Source organism: Macrobrachium nipponense, chromosome 35 (assembly GCF_015104395.2).
Source record: "Macrobrachium nipponense isolate FS-2020 chromosome 35, ASM1510439v2, whole genome shotgun sequence".
Lineage (NCBI taxonomy): Eukaryota > Metazoa > Arthropoda > Malacostraca > Decapoda > Palaemonidae > Macrobrachium > Macrobrachium nipponense.
Genome location: NC_061096.1, coordinates 16268550 through 16284928, shown reverse-complemented (window position 1 = coordinate 16284928; position 16379 = coordinate 16268550). Strand labels below are relative to the sequence as shown.

Here is a 16379-nt window from a genome sequence, read left to right as displayed (position 1 = left end):
GTTAATCTATCTAATCATTTGTGTCTTCCTAGAATCGTTCACTAATGCCACATTTTTATGGCGATCCTCTCTAACGCTTTCATATTTGCCTGATCCTGTATTCTGTTTTCGAAGAAGGAATTAGAGCTGTCAACGGTTATTGAAATCTAGACAGAAAATATGTCTGTTACTGACTCTTACTGCTCATCGTTTTTTAACCTACACTGACGTGCTCTTGAGACTGGACGTCATTCTTTATTATGGCTCTTAATGAAACTGATGGCTTTCAGATCCTGTCAATTTTTTCAAACTGTGTATTGTAAATTTTCGGTTTGAGTCTTAGTTTCCAAACTAACCGTTATCTCGTTGTTATCGTTTCTCCTCTGTTTTGTATTGAGATTTTTTAACATTCGCTTCCTCCCCTTCATCGCCCACAGTCGCCAACGAAATGATTAAATGCAATGTTTGCATTGGAAGTAGTATTGCGACTCCAATCTTTCGTCATCTCTCAATACACGATGCAATATTCCACTTTTCCAGAAATTCCCCTTTTTCGTCTCTTCACATTTTCCTTTTACGAACTGAAAACTTTTCTCCCCCATTTTTATGGTTCCTCGTCGTTTTCGTCCTCCGAAATCAAAATACTTCCCTTCGTATTTCTTGGTCGTCTTCAGTTTTTATAAACTTGAAATCTATTCAGTTTTAGAAATCCTATCAGTCTGGTCGAGACAATTGTTATCGTTCTCCTTTTCAGGCAATAAAACTTCGGTATCTGGATCTGTCGAAAATCCCTTATTTTGGAATTGCCAAGTGCTTTCATCTTTTGAGGTCCCTTTTATTTCCCCAAAACCTACTATTCCTTTATCCTTTCAGTTCGCTCAGCCCTTTTCCTCTGAAGAATTGTTTCAAGTTTTATCCCTTTGAACGGTTTCGATACTGGAAGCACTTGAAAGCTCGTACCTCAGCAAACGAAGACATTTTTAGCATAACTTCAATCCATGAAATTATTATTATTTTTTTTTTTTACGTGTGAAGGAAGGAAAAAGGTACGACACAGTCGTGTTTAGGATGAAACCATATTCCAGGACCTGTTCTGCGTAACTGCCCCATGCAAAATGGGGTTTAGATCATCCCTTACTCGCGCACATTCAACAGGTGATTTGAAGTAAGTTTTTCACACAGCAGGCTCTTGATCTTCATATATGAGTTAAATGAAGATGTTTAAGTTTGATAGCTACTATTCGACAAAAGGGTAACTGCCATCAACTTTGTGAAATTGAAATTGCGAAGGCTAAAATTCAATTGTAGCTTAGGTGGTCCTGTTGCTGCTTGCGAGTAAGTGTTTTAAGGGGAATTGATAGATTATTTTTATGCTTACCATATAAACCTGCCATCCTTAATGTCAGACACTTAGTGTATGTATAACTATGCACATACCAGCGTGCATACAATCTGCATATCCTCACCTTTTGCGTACAAATCGTATATTGTATATTCATGGCTATAACCATGGATACTTTTGTCTTAAAAAACCCTGTCCCATGCTAGTTAAAGTTTATAGTCTCTCTCTCTCTCTCTCTCTCTCTCTCTCTCTCTCTCTCTCTCTCTCTCTCTCTCTCTCTCTCCTCGTCTCCTCTTCTTTTCCTCCTCCTCCTCCTCCTCCTCCTCCTCCTCCTCCTCCTCCTCCTCCTCCTCTCTGAGTACGATCACCTGAGAGAGCGAGACCCTCGAGGGTCGACGAGGGAGGGCCAGTCGTCCGTGGTTCCCAGCTACACTACAGTGCCAAAGTAGAGCGTGTGAGAGGAGGGAGTGCCAGTTCTCTTGTCTCGCTCACTCGCCCTCTCTCCCCCTCTCTTTCTCTTCCGTGTCGCGTCGGTTGTTTAAAGAACGTTTGTGCTTTCAACCCAGTGAGAATCCGGTGACTCATTCGCCTTTTGCTTGTGAGCATGCTCTTTTTAAAAGAAAACGTTAGCAGTGCTTTTTCCCCCTCAGGTTCTTCTTTATCGATGCAGTTGTATTTTAATATCAGCCTTTCCTTGTCAGGTGTTATTTGTGGTATGTATTCAAGGCCTTTGACATCGGCCACATTATCCCATTCATACGTATACAGGACGGGGTTAAGGCAGTGGTCGTCAGTCTAGGCAAGTGAAGACTGAGAAACGTTGGAATGTGTTCAGTCCCAGGAAATGTTACAATCATCAAGAAGCATCGCATGTTATTATGGCTGGCAACTGCACTGTTTATGGGCAGATGTTTGGGTCAAATTGGCTGCTTCATATTATTTAGGAATCTTAATGATTTGGCTGCTTCATATTATTTAGGAATCTTAATGATTACGATTGTTTGCGAGTGAATCACTCGCAAACATAGCGAAGCAGATGTACTTAGTGGAAATATGACTTTTTTTCTTTTCCTACTAACTCTTCGGGAAAGGTTTTCTTTTAGAGAGAGAGTGGTAATATGTGCGTATATATGAAAGGGTGAGAGGATTCTAAGGTGTAACAAAAGTGAGTATTTGCTTTGAGCAGGCGTATGAGAGAGAGAGAGAGAGAGAGAGAGAGAGAGAGAGAGAATCCCGTTGTAGCAGACATCCAAGAGCAGCATATAGGTGGAGGTTCACCTTTAATATAACGCATATCTTTGTTAAGCTTTCCCAAGCTCACTTCGTTTCACCGGTCTCTGATATACCCCCTTGTATATGACCTCAAATTTACCCCCCTCCCCAACGCCCCCAGTCTGGTCGCCCTCTCCCCCTCCCCCCATATATTCTTCCTTACAGGTATTTTGTTCTCGTCCGGCGAATGGCTGAAAAGAAAGGAGATTGATTGTTCCTTCTCTTTTAATGGTTCTCTCGAAGGGGGTGGGGGAGATTTACGCCTTGCATTTAACCCAAAATTGACCGTCTTCCCTAACCCCCACCCCCCCACCCTCTCCCATTCCATTCCTCCCTCTCCCTATTCCTGCGCTCTTTCGCTGATTTGGTCCTATCAAGTGAATAGATCCCTAAAGACAAAATAGGTTGGAATTCCCCGTGCCCCTCCCCCCCCCCCCCCCCCACAAATCTCCCTCCCCCTCCAATTTCCCTCATTCGCCCTTCCCGCATTTGTTTTTTTCCTCTGGAAAGGGAGCCAAATTTTTATAGGCTGTGATTAAGTTTTTTTTAAAGCCCTTTTGATGTCCGTAGTTTGGTTCGAAGAGGTTGGCGGTGAATTTGTTATTTATGTAACGGCTTTTTTCATCCCATTATGAAGGTTCTACGTTATTTTTGGTTATTTTCTCATTTTTCCAACATTTAGTTAATGAGGATCAATTTTTAGTCTTGATTAGAATTCAGTGGATATAATTGCAGGGTTATTTATTACTTGTAACCACTTACTGGGTTGGCGAACTTCCATGTCAAATGTGCTTAGTTTACGAATCGTACTTTTAAAACTGCACAGTTTTGTGCCATAGGTGACGTTGTAAGGTTGCACGAAATTATCTCTTTGTGCTTTTATGTGGAAATGTTGGTGTTTTTTTCATATGGTAGGTTATGCGTAAATTGATGTGTGATTCTGCTGGCTTTATATATATATATATATATATATATATATATATATATATATATATATATATATATAAATAGCTTTAATTATACAAAGTGTTATGAACTTAGGAAACCATTTGAAAAAATATCCCACTTTGCAGTTTAGATGTAACGTTAAAGTACAGAATGCGTAATTGTTCAAATATGACCACCGATATTAAATTGTTCAAACATGATATGGGACCAAAGTTGTTATAATTAAATTTCAGCATGCCGATAAGGCACCAAAATATTACAGTGCGTGTCTTGTCATAGATGAGTTTTGAATTTCTCCTTATTAGGGGCGAAACTTTTATGGGCTATAAATCTTGGCGTAAAATCAGTGTAGTTTAGATGAGGATGGAAACGGATGAACGAAAATGCCCTTTGAGGAATATGGATGTTGATTAAAAGCCGAATTTCTAATATTGCGTTACGTTACCATTTCAGATCTGTCTTCAAAGCATCATGTTGAAAACATTGGTCTGCATAAGATTAGGAGATTTATCATTTGTTATCAATTAAATGAATAATAGTTGGCCTGGTACAAGAGAATGTAAAAGACTAAAAATGATTGAAATTGGTTAAACTTAGATTCACGCAGTGAAATGAATGCTGGGAAAACGATAATCGAGTAACCCGGCTTGAAACTAGATAGGCAATTGATAAATTTATTTTGGATAAATAATGAACATGCAAATTGTATAAAAGAAAATGAATTTTGTCCGGTGTTATATTTACTTTGACCGTAACGGGAAAAGTAATTCCTCTGCTCATTAAGTGTCTTTAAAACACAGTAACTTTTCCAACACTTTCTTGCAGATATGTGGTAGGTATTTTCTGGGGTTATCATTTGTATCCACTTCTTCTGGCCTCCATTTATTGATTTCTTTAGAACTTTTCTTGAAGAGGAATATACGATGTTGAAACAGTGGTGTCGCGCCAAGGGGTGAGGCATTCCGTTATGATTGCATGCAAAAAAACTACAGAGGAACGAGGAAGGAGATGGAGAGAGGGGAGAGGGGGAGGGAGAGAGAGAGAGAGAGAGAGAGAGAGAGAGAGAGAGAGTGATTTAGTCATCGATTGAATGATGTATCCTTGTTTTCAGCACCGTGGGAGCTTTGACATTTGATATTCTAGCATCATACAGCTCGGAATATTCTTCGTTGTCATTATATGTTGTTGCGCTTTTCTTTTGTTTGGTTTCTTTGAATGATGAGGATATTCGTTGCTTTTCAACTCCTTACTGAATTCCTTTGATTTCATACCCACAGTCGGTTTAATTCTTAAACGTGCAATGCATTTTAATACCATAATTGTGTGTATACACATTAATGTATTTTCCTTCCACGTACATTTCTGAAATGTGTGATTTCAAAATAAATATCATTTGAGTTCTTGAATTAAGGAAAATTTTCTTATAAGAAGTTGTGGAAGCTTGATAGTCATTTCTATTCTTGAATATGGAAAGCCTAATTATTTTCTTAAAAATGTCTGCATAAATCTAATTGAACTCGTAACTGTCACGATGCAAGTGTTGTGTGTCTTCTGAGGGCCTGTTCCATAGAGAGCGGAAATAGTTTGCGAGGCCATTTTTACCCTTTGCATGGCCGGAAGGTAATTACCGCTTTGGCACAATTGGAGTCCCATGAATTGTTCAGGAGTCATTAACTTGGTCTGGCAACCTTGGCAAGGCATGAGGAGGAGATTTGATGAGGTCGGGGCCTGGTGGTGGGCGCTGTCGGAGGGGGTCCTCGGTTATGTAGGGGGACTGGTATGTGTTTCTCCCCATCGTGTTTAGCGAACACTTGACAGGTGTTCGGTATTCTCAATTCGAGTGGTCTATGCATTCTGCGCGTTCATGAGATGGTTTTGCCACTTTGTTTTTACGTGTTTTGGGGTCTGTTTTCTTCCGTGGGAACTGAATAGCCGTGACACAAAATGTATACATCTCAAGAAAAAAAGGATTTACCCCACAATGAGACCCAGAAGTCGGACACATATTGCTCGGCGGACGCGCGGAAATTGCCTAATGTCTGACATTTTAATTTGTCAGTGAAAGAGAAGAGGGAAGGGACGTAGTGAGTGCGTGTCCTTTCTCTGGTTGCAAAGAAAGGAAATAGAAAAGTCGCGTAAAACATGGCATCGGACAAGAGGGATGGGAGGCCTGGACTGGTGCAGAAAAATTATGCCAAATACAGCTTCAATTGGAAGGGTCAGTAGGGTCGTATTCATGGTGCACCACAAATCTTTTACTTATCGCATATTTGTCGTCGGTGCGCGGATGCAAACACGCACACAAATACAGTATCTGTTTATCTATATATATGTTTAGATAGATAGATAGGTATATATATTTATATAGATAGATATATAGACAGATATATATGTAATATATATATATATATATATATATATATATATATATATATATATATATTGAGAGAGAGAGAGAGAGGGATATTGTAAATGGTCTTGCTCGTGTTTGTGTATGGTGTACATACGTGCGTATGCGAAATTTAGCCTATTAGCATTGGTGTATAGTTTGTGGTTTTTTATTTGTATTCTTACACATTTCATTAGTTAGGTGCGAAGTTGATTTATGCTAGAGAATATTTTTTTTATACGAGGTACTGAAAGGGTGTACCAGTAAATTACTGATGTCAAAGGAATATGTGATGAGCGAGATAGACTGCAAGTTATTGGGGAAAAAAATCGGGAATTCTTACTATTCGCCCTGTCGTTTGATTCTACAATTCAGTTGTCTATTTCTTTTGGAAATAATATCTTATTGCATTTTAAAGAATTTTTCTATTTATCTATTTATTGATTTTTTTGTCTTTTCTAATAAGTGGGATCTCTTCTTTCTGTATTTCCCTTCTTCCTCTTACTTCTTCCTAGTGAACACCATATTCTGTGGTAGTTTGAATTTCTAGTCAGTGTCCCCTGTGGGCTTGTTCCATTATGATAATAATAATAATAATAATAATAGTAATAATAATGATGATGATGAAATTGAAAATGTTATCCTCTTCATTATCATCTCTTGAAGATGGTGCTGATGTTGTGTAATTAAACGCACTTAATATTGTTTTACTATTCGCTTACCTGCACTGTGTGATGACTGTTTGTAAACGTGATGATTTATACATCAGTTGTATCAAGGACTAACACGTACTCTTTCCACGGCACTTTTCTTTTTCTTCCCTGGAGAATCTGTCAACCTTTGTGTTTATTTATTTGCCGTATTCCGTGGTGTGTCTGCTCGTATATTTACTCGCAGTTCATCGACATGAGTTGAGGACACACGCATACGCACGCACAAACGCACATTCACACATTTATTATGTATGTATGTATGTATAATATATACATATATATTATATATATATACATATATATACACACACACATACACACACACATATATATATATATATATATATATCTATATATCTGTGTGAGTGTGTATGTTTGTGTGTGATGACTGCGGTTGTATGCATACTGTGCTTGTACTTTTACAGTCTGTACGTTTTACTTTTGTTGAAAGGGAATGCAAGTAACATCCCTTGTTCTAGGAGTGTGGTTCCGTTGTCGTTTTATTTTGTGTGCAGTTTGTAGAAATTGTGGTAGTGAGCTTTTCAAATTTCTCCTTCATTTACGTCATTGCATAGACGTTTCACCCTCTAGGATCTTGGGATGACGCTTTCCTTGCCTTGGTGGTTCTGCCCAGGGCTTGGTTGAGGCGCAATAGACATGTCATGGCATTAGTAGTTATGCGGGTATCCAGATAAATGGTTTCCTTAAGTGGCAGAAGCAGCAACAGTGCCACATTTTATTTATATGGATTTTACGCACGGGCACCATTGGTTTGTTCCTTCGAGGAATATATTTCATCCAAGCATTTTGAGTGTGTTCAATATGAAAACTCTTAATTATGTAAGGTGTTACCAAACCAAAATGCAGGTTCATAAGCAAGAACAGAGTCCTTTATATAATATAGCAGACCTGATCTTTATTCATGCTTTGGTTTTTAGTTTGAAGTACTTTTATCGCAATGTTTGTGTCCTTTTCAACGTTTTCGGTTGTTCCGTTCAATTTAAACTTTTACTGAAAAGGCCTCTGACATAAAATTGATGAATCTGCATTTATGCAATTGGCATTTGCTTATATATTCTAATTTTATTGTTCCCATTTTCTGTGTCAACGTTCTCTTTCTTCCCTATTAAGTGGGCTCGAATGAAAAGCATTTTTGGTCAGTGACTGCAGCCTTTACCTTCTCTGCAGATGCTAGATCCCTTTTCTCTACCACAAGATGCTCTCTCTCTCTCTCTCTCTCTCTCTCTCTCTCTCTCTCTCTCTCTCTCTCTCTCAATCACTTCCCGTATTTACTCAGGAAATCAGCAGCCTAAGGATTGCATGCTTCCATTACTGTTTCCTCCCTTCCGCTGTCTACTACGTTTGAGATTGTCTTCCTGCTTTAAGTCTCCTTGATCCGCACTTCCATCCTCTTCAAGTCGGTTTCCTTATGTAAAGGCGACCCCTCTGCCCACCCCCCATCCCTTGTTTTCCCTAGGAAATGAACTAGGTCAGGGCATTGGGTTGATGGTGCTGTATTCCGTCTTAAACAGCGAATGTCCATTAGAGCCTTTTGAACCTGCACCCAAAGGCATAGTATTGTGACCACTCCCAGTACCAGAAGTCTTTCCGTCATAGCACTGTAAAACTGTCGAAAAGGTTTCCTGGCAGCATTACTAATGTCGATGCGTATTACCTTTAAAAGAACCATAATACTACTTTAGTCACCCTATAACATTTACCTCAATTTTTTTTAATTATGCTGTTGATTTTCCTAGTAAATGGTTGAGTGCGTTTTATATTTTCTTGCTTTTACTTCTCTCTTTTTTTCTCTCATTCTATTCGAATGAAGTTTACTTGCATACCTTCCATTACGCTTCCTAAAAGGCTGGGGTACTAGTATCTGCTATGTTGGTTGCCTAGGGAACTAGGGCATACAATTTTAACAGCAACACATTTTAATGAATTTTAGTATATATTTCTCTCTACTAAACGGTATAATATATATGTATACTTATACAAAGGAAAAACAGATGTGTTAATATATATATATAATATATATATATATATATATATATATATATATATATATGCATACACATACATACTGCATATATACTTGTGCAATAGAAATGCCGTATACATAGTGGAAATTGTTCTTGATATCATATTGAACCTCGAGGTTATATGACTTGGCTTTTGTGTTCAAGTGCTTATTTGATTTATTTTCACTTATTTTTATTTTGTAATTCATATTTATATTTGTTTGATTTATATATATATATATATATATATATATATATATATATATATATATATATATATATATAGTGTGCGTGTGTAGAATGTAATGAAATATAAAAAAATGAAAGATAAAATTAAGATTTGCAACTGTTACAATATGAATCATAGCTGACTTTGAAAGCAGCTCAACTATAGTTTGCCGTAAGAAGAATTTTATTGTTTACTGTAGTGCTAATGACATTTGAATTCGGTTTTTTCTCCCAGCCTTTCGGTCCAAGTAAAGCTTACCGAAAAAGAGAAATAGAGTTACAGTCAGCTATGTCTGCTTTGCAGTAGCACTAAACATAGTGTTTACCTTGCAATGTGATGAGCGTAGCCTGTGGACTGTGAATCTCCGCCGTAAATTATTAACTGATTACAGAAATGGCTTACTTTATCAATGTATTTTGTCGCTCATGTTAGAAACGACGAAGTTGCAAAGCATAGTTGTTGAGATTGCTACTGAATTCAGACGTTTGAAAATCGCAGCTGCTGAATCCTCGTGAGATTTTGATCGCTGCCAACATTGCAAAGCAACCTGTTAATGATTTTAAGAGATTACAAGGTCATCTGGTTGCAATATCAGATTTTTAATGAAGCATTCTGTTTGAAAGAAATTCGAAATATGTATTAACGTTTAAATGTTACTAGTTTTCCTTGATTTCATTCCGTAAGCTGACATTGCTTTAAAAACACGGTAGTCTGATGCCACTTCACATTTTTTAACCAGTCAAGACATACAGGAAACTCACTCGCTAATTCTCACGCACTTGTCGACTTTTCAGCAGTCAGTGTGACTTGTCATTTCTTGGAATACCTTCATCACTGAATAGATACTGTCTAACCCTAGTCAGTCATAGTGGAGAGATTTCCCCAACTCGGTAAGGAAGTTGTGGTCATAGTTTTCTTAAAAGAAATAAAGAAAGAGAGCTTGTTTATTCGTTTGTATTTGTAACACTAACGTTTAACTTATGCCAGTAAGTTTCTCAGGTGGACATGATTCAGGCAGCAGTTTGCAAGAATGTGAAAATGATGGTAGAAAATGAAATCATTCAGTGTCGGTTATTGTTGTGATTGTTCATGTGAGGATGAATTCACACATTAGCTGGGTGGTTTAGATCAAGCTGGCCTTATGCCAACGCTGGTCCTTACCTAAAGGAGGCCTGTAAAATTGGTCGAGTTGAAGGATATAACAGGCATAGAGTGGACCTCTGGGCTCATAAATCAATCCAAAGGGTCCTTTATTGGCGATTGATTGCCAGACACTCCGTAACTGATAAAATGTTGAGGACATTTTAGTTATTGGAGGATAAAAATGATTGATAATCTTTCTTAAAGTTTTACTATTAAACTTCATAAGAAAATAAAACAAGAAAACCTTTCAGCTTGTGCATGTTAGATCAGGATGCAAGGTTACGGTCGAATTTAGTTTTCAGTAATGTAATTTTAATCTCAACTGCTGTCGTTTAAGATGTTGTTTTTGATTAAGCTGACCTTGTGTCAGCACGGGCTCTTGCTCACAGAGCAGCCCGTAAGCGTTTAAGAAGAGAAATAATTGAAAACTCTTGTAGCTGTCACCTGTGACATTTTAAAAGACCATTTTTTATTTCATTTCCAGTGCAACTCTTGAGTGAAAGTAAGGATGCCATGATTTTACCAAATTTTATATTCACTTTTTTACCGTTGTGTTTTTCCATTAAATATGAAAACAATTTTGTATTGTTTTGGCTGGGTAGACTAAATATTAGAAACACCGTTGGTTGTGTCTTAACTTGCTGCATTGTCTCCGCTAGCCTGTGTACTGGTTTTCAGCAGATTAGATTGTTTTTATTAATCATAACAAAGGAGTTGTGATTAACCCTATGAGCATAATTGTCTAAACTTGAAGGTTTCCTTATCATTTTATTGGGAATCGTTTAGAAATATCAATCACAGAGAAGGAAATTTGACATCTTGCGTCTTACCCACAATAAGATACTATCTATGGATGAGATCAAGTAAATATGCACTAGTGCTTGATCTGTTCTGTGAAATATGAGATTTTTTTTTATGTGCATCTGAAGGTTAAAGTTACATTTGTAACATTCAAACAAATAAAGCAAACTATCTGAAATGATGTTGCTGCCAGTGTGTACGACAATTCCAACGTGAACAGAATTTTTGGCACATTAGCAGACTCCATCAAGACTTCGCCTAATCGATGTGTTAATTTTGCATTTTGGCGTCTAAAACCAATGCTTATGTGGACACGAAGTCATCCGCTGGCGAAATTTAAGTGAAATGACAAAGAACCCCGTTTCCTGTCAACTTGCACTAAAAAAGTACTGCGAGTGACAGGAACCCTGCGACCTGATTATATTGGTTGATTTCACAGAACAGTGTTGAACAAATATGCGTTCTAATTTCTTGCTTGGACAGCTGCGTGTGGCTGACCTTGGCCTTGGGTGATTTCCCCGTATTTTAGTTCGTATCTCATTATCTTTCCCCATACATAAGGTGAGGTGGGTTTGGGTCTCTACCCACAGTGGCAAGAGATAAATGAAAGATGAAGGGAATCATTGAATATATTAAACAACCAAATGACCAAACCAATAAATAAGTAGGATTTTGAATGAGGCTAAGATTGAAAACTGAAAATATTCGCAACTTTTAATATGAAAGAAAGAAATAGTACATACTCTTACGGAACATTAGTCGCTGTTAATTGAGTTTCTTGTCAAGCCCGGGATATTAGTGACGTCATCACACGCTGCAATGAAGTTGAATGAAAAAATATGCGTTTCATAATCGTGCATTTTTGTAAACTAAGAAATTTGAGCTATTATATTACTATTAGTAGTAGAAGTAGTAGTAGTTCTTGTTTTGTTTTGTTTTTTGTAGAAGTATATATGTAGTCAAGGATTGAGGTTCAAATTATCTATCTGTAGGAAAGACAATGTTGTTCTCTCAAACTAAATTAGTTCGAATGTTAGAGGAGGTGTTGTATTATAGGCATTACCTGATGGGGAATATGAAAGTCGTGTATCTCATGCCTGAATAACAACAATCCATGACGTAGTGCGGGGCATTCCAACGTTGCGAAACCCTTTTCTGCGCAGTCATGGCGAAGCAAGACTTACTACCGTACTCATTGTGCACAGCCCACTGGCTATATAACCTTAACAGACTTCCATCATTCCATGGCAGTGAGGAATAGTCGGTGTACCTTCATGACCTACAGGAAGATAACCGGCTTGTGCACTGTCCTAATTTGCGACGTATTCAAGTATTGCACATGCAAGCTGTGATGTTGCTGTGAAGTTGGGTTCTAGTACTGCTTTGTATTCCACATGCAAGCTGTGATGTTGCTGTGAAGTTGGGTTCTAGTACTGCTTTGTATTCCACATGCAAGCTGTAATGTTGCTGTGAAGTTTGATTGGGTTCTAGTGAAGTTGGGTTCTAGTATTGCTTTGCATTCCACATGCAAGCTGTGATGTTGCTGTGAAGTTGGGTTCTATTGTTGCTTTGTATTCCACATGCGAGCTGTGAAGTTGGGTTTTAGTACTTCTTTGTATTCCACATACAAGCTATGATGTTGGTTTCTCGTATTGCTTTGTATTCCACATGCAAGCTGTAATGTTGCTGTGAAGTTGGGTTCTAGTACTGCTTTGTATTCCACATGCAAGCTGTAATGTTGCTGTGAAGTTGGGTTCTAGTACTGCTTTGTATTCCACATGCAAGCTGTGATGTTGCTGTGAAGTTGGGTTCTATTGTTGCTTTGTATTCCCACATGCAAGCTGCGATTGGGTTGCTTTGTGAAGTGTTCCTTTAAGTTGCTTGTTTTATTCCACATTTTGCCGAGCTGTGAAGTTGGGTTTTAGTACTTCTTTGTATTCCACATACAAGCTATGATGTTGGTTTCTCGTATTGCTTTGTATTCCACATGCAAGCTCCGCTAGTGTTCTCTCTGATGTAGTGTCGTCTCTTGGGGATTTATTTTGAAATAATGTTACCTTGTAAAGTATTCGTGAATCCTGTAAAATTTAGTAAATCATTTCATGATAAACATTCATGAGTAGTGGAACATTATAGTTAGGCCCATTGTTTCTCTCTTGTATGAAAGCGCAGTTCATCATTGTTGATACGAAGATGAAACTAACAACACTTTAGATACTTATCATGGAATTGTTAAAACCTAGAGACAATTGTATTTTAAATACTGTCATATCATGACGTAATAAAATGTCAAAGAGAAATATATATATTAGATACACCCAAGATTGCTTCTCTGTGTAAAACAAGATATCAATATCCTTACTGATAAAGTCCCAGATTTGACATTCTTCGAAATTTGTTTTTACAGTCATTTAGCGGGAGTTTCGTTTGACTTTTGTATGACCGTATACTCAGAATCTCTAGGGTACAAAAACAAAAATCGCCTTTATTGCAAGCCTACATGACTGCCTACGAAGCATCGAGCGTGGTACGACAATTGCACGTACATTTGGGATCACATACCAAAGAATAAAACGACATCATGGTATTCGTCGGAGTACGTTGTTGCTCACTTGTAAGGGAAGGAGCCAAGACAGGAATGACCCTGTTGCAACACAGTCGTGTGTAAGTCGTTGGCCCTTAGATCTCTCGCCCTGAAATATGGTCGCGCTATTGTTGTTGTTGTCTAGGGGGAGGGGGGTTGGGGCAGAGGCAGAACTGGTCCCTAAGTGATCCTTGCGTCATATTTGTCTCTCAAGTACGTTTGGCACATGCCCATACAGCCCCGGTTATGTAATCACTCTGCTATCTCACACACACAGATTATATATATTGATATATATATATATATATAGATATTTATATTATATATATATATGATATATATATATATATATATATATATATACACGTGTGCGTGTGTGTTTGTGTTTTTGTGTGCGTGTGCGTGTTTATGTATGTATTCCGGGAGAGAGCTCTGAAATGCATGAGTAAACAAAAGTGCAAAACGCAAACGAACAGACACTTGCATATTAATTAAAGTTAAAATTGTTGTAAAAGACGTTGCCTGAGTGTAGTAGCAGTGTTGTCAAGGCAGAGAAATTGTTTTGTTTTTCCAACGTTCTTCTATTTTTTTTTCTTTTGTTGTCCTCTTTATTAATAAGGTTATCACTTCAAGACCCGGATGGGTTATGAAGAGGGTCGGAGGTCTTTACCACGTAACTCTCTTTAAACGGGACCGTACTACCGTTGAGACTGGAATGTGTCATTTCCGTCGAGAACCCACAAGGGCCCGTTAGTAGGTTACAACAATAATTAATAGTATGCATATCGAAATCAATTAGTGGCTTATCGTAGGATTTGTAGTCGATGTCAACGGCGCTGAAAATGTCAAAGTTAGTTTAATTCACTGTAAAACAAAGGGAGAAAAATATTTTGCGTAAAACGAGAAGAAACGAGAGAGTTCATATTCTATAGATGACAATAGACGAGGAGATGTGGGTTGAATATGAGTGGTGGTAGTCGTCCGAAGCTCTTGAGCATTGAAGAAGGGCAGAAGCAGCAGTCCGTAATTCTCCTTGGGTGTTAACGAACTCCTTCCTCTTTCTAAAGCATTATTGATTAGTTCCTTGTAGTACAGTATCCCTAATTGGGGCCAGCCATAGCTCGTGTTGCTGTAGGGCACCGTAGCGCTAGGCTGTCAGGATGATGAAATGGTTTTGAAGTGAGAGAGAGAGAGAGAGAGAGAGAGAGAGAGAGAGAGAGAGAGAGAGATAATGAAGTTCATTTGGATATGGAATAATGCGAATTTTTTTTATGTGAGCTTGTAAAGTATGTATGTTTGTATAGTTACACATACGACTGTATGTTTGGAATTTTCCAGCAGTGATGTTTTTCAACCATTACCAGGCTGGACGTAAGGTGGGGTTAAGGGCAGCACTAGAATGTTCATTGCGATGGCCGTCACATGGCATGTTATCATAACCTTTTGCCCGGCTGTTATTACACCCTCGCATTCCTTCCCCTACTCTCTTTCTCCGTTCATCGCCATGCTGCTTTTCCTAATATTCATTCTTCTTGCTCTTTTTCTTGCCCTTTTTCTCCCCTACTTTCTTCTAGCCTCTGTACTTGATTCAACATTCCTTCTTCTACCCTTTGCCCTTCTCATTGCCTACGTTTCTGTTGTTCCTTCTCTAATACTCTTGTTTTAATATATGCTTTTTTATAAGTTTATCCCTTTTCTTATTCTTTATTTTGATAATGGCCTATTTTTCCTGTCGTCCGTTACGACTCTTTTCATACTTTTACTCTTTCTACTTGCCGCTACTTTTTCTTAACTTTTGCTTGTTTGTTCCGTGTACGTTTTTCGTCTCTTCGCTTTCTCTTGCCCCTTCTCCAGCTCCCCCCTCCGGCCCCTTCTTCCCTCATTTCCCGTATCCAGTCCGTCTTGGATCTCATCTCCTTCCATACTTTCGAAAAGTCCTGGAGGCAAGGGAATGAGAATTGAGTCTTTGAAGTAGGAGGGCTTCCAAGGATTTTGGTGGCGGTGAAGAGACGCGTCAAGTTTACGTGTGGAATGAAAATCGGAATATTATCATCGTTCGGCTTATTTGAAATCATCAGTGGAGCTGCAGTTATTCCCAAGGTCCTTTAAATATACTCCGAGTACATTTAAAGGACCTTGGTTATTCCTAGCCCGTTTAATAATGACGCACCCTGTAGAAGTCTTGGTATTTGTTATATCTACAGGTATCATTGATGGCATTTCTTGTATCTAAGAGTATTGGTTTTACTCATCAGTTACTACGATGTCTTGAAGTAACTGTGTTGTGTAATTTCATGCGTTTCCTTGTAGATTGTCCCTATTTTTCATGTTTCTTGGTGCCCCTGAGACTGCTATTCAAGAAAACCTTCAGTACATTGCATATTAAAAGGGGTAATATTATTCGTCGCTTAGTTCTAATAATACCTTGAGTGCTCACTCGAGGATTCGTCGGTTACTTTCGGAGTGCAACGCCAGATAACTCTGAAGTAGGTCATTCAACCAAAGAAAGCCAGTCATTGGGTCAGTCTTCCACCTTGCGGTCAGTCAGGGTATTTGCTTCATATCCACGATTATAGTATTACGTCAGCCGGCGCAGGTGAACGGATATTATGCACTCGTCGCGTCAGTGTGTCACTAAAAAAACCACTGTAAGTTATTGATGGATTCTAATGAACCGGGTAGACGATTTGGCTCTGGGCGGATGAGAATCTGTGTATTATATTCTGGGATAGACGGGGACGGTGATCGGAATGTACATCCGTTGATGATGCACTTGGGAAGAATGGTTAGTTTATAAAATTATCGAATACCGTCACAGTAGTGGACATATATACACTTCCTTAGGGGTTAATGATGTTTATTTTTGGCATATATGTATCTTATTTGAATTTACGTGAGATTTTTAAATGTTGATGCGTTGCTCGTTTTCATTCCATATCAATTTGTGGGTCGTGG

The 16379-nt window shown here is 38.3% G+C and overlaps 1 protein-coding gene across 7 annotated transcripts in view; it reads left to right on the top strand.

Annotated features, from left to right (window-relative positions):
* Positions 1-1741: 1741 nt before the first annotated feature.
* LOC135208437 (uncharacterized) overlaps positions 1742-16379 on the top strand; it is a 579462-nt gene continuing 564824 nt past the window's right edge. For 3 of the 7 annotated variants that reach the window (XM_064240613.1, XM_064240607.1, XM_064240611.1), the window contains exon 1: positions 1760-1919. The gene's annotated coding sequence lies outside the window, so the exon portion shown is untranslated. Of the gene's footprint in view, positions 2035-16379 lie in introns of all 7 variants that reach the window. The other 4 variants (XM_064240610.1, XM_064240615.1, XM_064240608.1 and 1 more) reach the window with 3 other exon arrangements.